We start from the raw sequence: 6,000 nt of genomic DNA, 5'->3' as shown, positions 1-6,000 counted from the left end.
CAGAACGCAGGAAGGGCAGGAAAGCGTCTGCTCCTGCATTCCTGGTCCACTCTCTGGGGCCGGGGAGAGCAGAGCGGTTAGCAGGCCCACAGAGGGTGGAAGGGACAATGAAGACCACCAAGACCCAGCGGAGGCTCAGAATAATCCTGCTGATCTGCTGCTGGGGAGGTGGGCGCTGTGCAGGCAAGGCTGTGGGGCACTACGGCCCTGCTCTCCGAGCAGCTGGATTGAAGGGGGGCGGTGACCCCTGAGGTGTCTCCAGCAGCCCCAAAGAGGAGATCTGGGGATTGAGTGTGCCATTTCACGCTGCTTTCCTGGGAGGATGGAGCAGTGCACTGGGTGTCTCCCTCAGCTTCATCCTCTCCCCACCCAAGCAGGCCAAGCCGCCGAGCGTCACGTATGCGGGGATCCTGGTGTGCAGGAGTTTAGAGGAGCCCAAGGGAGGGTGTGAGGATGTAGCTGAGCTCAGCCCTTCTGCCCCTGAGGAGTGCTGGGCCAGGCCCCCGGGGTGCTGCTCTTTCCCTGCCCCTCCCTTTGGAAGCAGAAGGCCCAGGCTGGCCCAGGCAAACGCACAGATCCTCCATGGGGAGTTTAGACACCAGAGAAGCGTCAGTTCAGGAGCCAGCTCAGGTCGAGGCCTCCGGGGCAGACTCTTGGCCTCAGTGCAGGCAAGGATGGTGGCTCCATTGGATAACGCCCCGGGAAGCTGCTGGGCTGCTCTCAGTGGTGGCTGGGTCCCTTTCCCTAGCCCCAGGCACGTGGCCACTTCCCTGAATGGCTCCCCAAGATCCTAGCAGTGGCTAACTCTTCCTGGGCTGCTAAACAACTCACACTGCAGAGCCCTGGCCTCCCCCGTTCTGCTCCAGACCTGAGCCGTGCTGGTGCATGTGCAAGGACGGGCCCAGGGGTGGGTGACAGCGCCTCCCCGTCAGCCTCCGAAACGGCTCTGCAACTGCCCAGGAATGGAAATCAAGTTCCAAGCCTCAGCCGCTTTATGGTCCTTTCCTCAAGGATGGATGATTATCCACCAAACCATCTCAACTAAGCCAGATCCACAGAGAAACACTGGGTGCACACATTACTTCCCTCCCCCCCTCCCTCCCTCTCTCTGTCTAGATAGATAGCCAGCCCCTTCCTCAATTCCCCCTTGACCCCGCTTCCCCTTCCTTTTATACTCTGCCCTGAGCAGCCATGTGACCAGCCAGGACCTGTTAACCCTTTACAGGCTGTAGTACCTTTGCCTTGCTGCAGTTACCTTAGCTAGCAAAATCAGCCAATTCCACATTAGATACTTAAAGCCATTTCAAAGCACCTTCACCAGCTAGCTAGTCAAAAAGCATAAGAGGAAAAGAAAAGTGGGTCGTTACTGAGGCCACAAACTCAGCAGAATTCAAAAAAAGATAAATATTGTTAGGGCAGGCCTCACCAGGTGGCACTGCCACATATAGTTTTCCAAGTTCTTTTTTCTCAGCATGTGAGCAAATGTTCAGTCTTGGGGAGACATGCTGTTAGCTTTCTTTATGTAAAGTTTAGTGCAACTTTGGAAAGAGAGAGCTGTGTGAGCAGCAGGAAAGTTTCTGTCTTGGACTTTAATTAGAGTTAATTCTTGAGGCAGAGTTGGTGCTGGGCTGAATTTGTTGGAGAAGGGATTGCCCTGTGTAATGTTTGACCCACCTCTGCTCCAGGACTGGGGACATATGTGTAAATGAAACTCATTACACTCAGCATATACCCAGACACCACGTCACTGATTTCTCCTCCACTGGGAAGCAGTCCTGGATATCTGCTCCCATTGGGCAGAGCGATGAAACTGGTGACAGAACAGCACTGTGGGAAGAAGGGGGAACAATATGGATAAAGAGAACAGCCATGATTACATTAGAGAGGCTGCAGTTGAATCAGCAATAGAAATCTGCCCGCTCCGGGGCTTGAGCCAATGACTAGCAGCTTGAGGTTTTCAAGAATCTTCCCTTGTGGACAAGTTATTCCCTAACTGATCTCTCTGGGTGTCGTGCATCCTCCACCAGCACAGGCTGTGATCAGAGACAGGACAGCAAGGTGAGTCAGGATCACCCAAGGAGCTGGTTGCCATGAAGAGCTCTGGTTTCATAGGTGAATGCATCTCACAGAACGGTGGGTTCTGGGGGCTGCTGGAGATGAGCTGGAGAAGTCATTGCACATGCCTAGTGTTCTCATTGGCCTGTACCAGCAAACAGCCCGAGGACTCAAACAAATCCCAGTGTCTTGTGAGTGTTCCCGGCAGGGATGGGGGGGAGGCAGTCACCTTGTCACCATGGAAACAAGGGTTAAGGGCCCTGCTCCTGGCCCCGTCCACAGCAGAAAGAACATGGACAAATTCCACAGGCCCCTATTAGCCCATATCCGGACACTGCAAATAGGAGCTTTGGGTGAAAGTGGGTGGCAAGAAAGGCCTGGCCCTCCCTCGGTGCATTCACACGGGTTCTACAGGGCTCCATGGAAAGGTGAAAGGTCATTTATCTTGATGTGTGAACTTCATGCTGGTGAGAGGTGCTGTCTGGACATCGCTGGAGGCTGACGTTGTCTATGTACCCACAGAAGGAGTGCAGAGGCCACACCAACTTCCGCCTCGCGGCCCACTGGCCAGCAATGTGCATCAACAAGAGAGTGAAGGGGCTACTTTAGGATTGAAGTTTCCTTTCCATTTCTGCTCATTATCCCTTAGCCTGTCTGCTGGGATTTTTACCAGCACAGAGATCTACTGGTGCCAATGGCAGCGGACTGTTAGGTGGCACGGATTCCTGAGACCTTAACATTTCACACAGACTGCTGACAAAAGTCCTCATGATACACTCCGATCCTGAACTCAGAGCTGTTTCCCTCACATCAAAAACTCCTTGTGACTGCAGAATCCATCACAGAGCATTCTACGGGCGGCTATGCAGCTTTTGCCAGGTTTTAAATGGTTCCTTCATTTGTAGTTTACTACCTAGTCAGCCTGTATTTACAATCTCATTCTCTCATTCAAGTGGCTAGGACACAACATGGAATAATTCTTACCTCTTAGAGGCGTTTCATCATTTCTGATTAAAAATAAATAATGAAACTGAAATAGGAGAGGAAGGTTGGGTAGGGAGGTTTCTGGAAATATAGGTACAGGACTATATGATTATATCTACAATGTTGTAACAGTCAGGAGAAGAAGATCACCTCCATGCCTTCTGTTTGGAAATTTGCTTCCAGGTGCCAGTAGCAATGAGGTAATACAAGCTTCTGACACACGTAGATTCACCAATTTTAATCAGGCCAGAAGGGACCATTGTGATTGTTTAGCCTGACCTCCTGACCCTGTACAACACAGGCCAGATAATTTGACCCAGCGATTCCTGCCTCAAGCCCCATCGTGTGGCTGAGTTAGAGCAGATCTTTTAGAAAGCTATCCAGTTCTGATTTAAAGACTTCGTGCGATGGAGAGCCAGTCACAACCCTGGATAGGTTGTTCCAGTGATCACTAGCCCCCCACCCCACCCCCAAAATGTCCACCTTGTTTCTAGCCTGAATTTGTCTAACTTCAGTATCCAGCCATTGGATCCCATTAGGCCTTTGTCTGCTAGACTGAAGAGCCCTCTCCTGTCAGAGATCTTCTCCCCAGGTAGGCACTTGCAGACCATGATCACATAACATCTGACCCTTCTCTTGGGTAAACACAAACAATTCCTTTCTTTGGATAGGGGCCAAACTCTGCCCTCCCCCCATGAGCCGGATGCTGAATCTGCTCAAGTGACAACAGCAGAACAGAGCCCCTGGGCGGCCTGGAGAGAAGAACATCACCAGTGGGACGGAGGGAAGCGGCTGGTACCGCAGCAATGGACCACGTCTGGATTTCCTGCTCTCTAGCTCTCCACTAGGAGCCGACCCAGCTCCCGTGAAAACCATTGAAATGACTCTCGTGACGCCAGGGAGACTTGGCGCAGGCCCGAGGGCCTCGTACAACAAAGGGTCCCTGTAACAGGGGCTGCCGCCAGCAGAGCCCCCCCTCATGGCCAGGGTGCCTCTACTGTTCCCTTTGCCAGCCTCTTTCAGTCACGGCCCTGCACAGGGACTGGGGTTTTAGCACATTAACACAATTCTCAAACAAACACAGAAACAACCTTCCAGCCAGGCTCGAGCTGGCACAGCTCTCCTCCCTGGGGACCTGGCCCTTCTCAGGCACCCCTCCAGGAGCCCTCCTTCCCTGCAGCTTCATCCACCATCCCCCCATGGCAGGAGCCCCAGCCCTGCCGCTCCCTGCTGCTGCCTTTTACCCTGGGATGGCTCATCCCCAGGCTCTGCAGCCCATGGGCCGTGCCCGAATGTCTACAGCCACCCATTGCCGCAGGATGCCTTGGGCCCAGCAGGCATCCCACAAAGGAGCCGACATTTATATGGGGGTGAGAGAATCCAGTTATATCACATAGGATGGGAAAAATTAGAAGTGTCCTAAACCTTCAAGCCTCAGGGCAACCACTAAACAATGGGGGCTTGAAAGAAACCCCCTTTATGGGAGGGATATGCCATAATTGTCCATTGCGGGGTTTTTGCACCTTCCCCTCAAACAGCCGGTCTTGGCCCCTGCCAGAGAGAGGAGCCTGAGCTAGATGGATCATGGGTCTGATCTGTCCAGGTAATTCCTGTGCACCCGCTGGACACTTCCCGAATACCTGGGAGTGACTTTCGGGGCTAATTAATGTGCCTGGAAATGTGCAGGTGTGCAATGGAAACGTAGGAGCCCTCGGTAGCAGAAACTGTGAAATAAAGTGTCACACTCCATCAGTTCCTATCACATCCACGCACAGAACACTACCAGACACTTGGATCACACTCACATCTGCTCAGGCATGTGTTTGACACCCATACAAGAAAAATACAAAACGTTGCTTCCTTTATAAGGAATAAAATACTCAGCTCTGAGCCTGGGTACCAGCCGTTTCAGGAAACCCCCTCGATTTACAGGGCTTTACAGTCTGGTTGTAAAATTTTTCTCTGGGCTAGAAGCTGTAGCCCGAGAGGAGATTCTCTTTGCTGGATGTAGGGTACGCGTGCACATCCTGTTGGGGGCATGAGCAGCAAGCAGACCACCTGGCGAGCAGCCCCTCGAATCTCAGACAGGAGCGTTCGGTAAACGCTGCCCTATAAATGTGTGCTCTGTTTTACAATAAAGAACTGAAGTTTTTCTGGCCCCTCCTGTTTATCCTGGAGCTTCAAAATCACTTCCACCTCCTCATTTCACAGGTGAAAATGGCTGCCGCAGAGTAACTGCATGTGGCCAACACGGCCTTGAAGATTTTTCACACGTGGCGTCAGTGCAGAGATGCATAATCTGCTCGGTCAGTGGTTCAGGCAGGATGCTGGCAGATTCAATCCATCACTAGGTTATTGACTCCAATAGATGCCCAGTGGTTTCTCCAAGTTTCAATCAAAGAAAAACGAGTGCGGAAGCAGCTCCGAGAAGCTCTGAGGATATCCAAGCACTGATCTAAGAGGAGATATCTCCATATTAATGTTGGAGACCAACTCCCGAGAATGCCAGCACGCGTCCAGTTCAGTATGGAGGATAACAAGACAACACTGTGCGCCCAGCACACCCAGGAGTCGGCAGCTCTGATGCATTCACACCATGCTCATAGCTTCCAAGTGGGGAGTGAGGGGAAAGGGCTGGAACCAGCAGGCTGGACTCTCCCAAGGCCTGATCAATCAGGGGCAGTTCTCTCTGGAAAGAGCAGTTGCACTATTGATTTGCTTACGCTCATATTGCAGCAACTACATGGGATTTAGGTTAAGGATGGTTAGAGTTACTAAACATTCCTAAACCAGAACAGCAGATTAAAACCGCTCTGCTCAGAACTTCTGGGAAGGGTGGAGCTGTATCTAGCACGTACAGTTCACACTTCCACCTACGATGGGCTGCACTGCAGCCCCCCCCCCCAGAGCTTTCAGGACCTTTGGCTTTGGGTTTGAATCCTGGTTTCACCTTGCTTGTCC

Source organism: Trachemys scripta, chromosome 10 (assembly GCF_013100865.1).
Source record: "Trachemys scripta elegans isolate TJP31775 chromosome 10, CAS_Tse_1.0, whole genome shotgun sequence".
Classification (NCBI taxonomy): Eukaryota; Metazoa; Chordata; order Testudines; family Emydidae; genus Trachemys; species Trachemys scripta.
The sequence above is the reverse complement of the archived record's forward strand: the minus strand, read 5'-3'. Positions refer to the sequence as shown.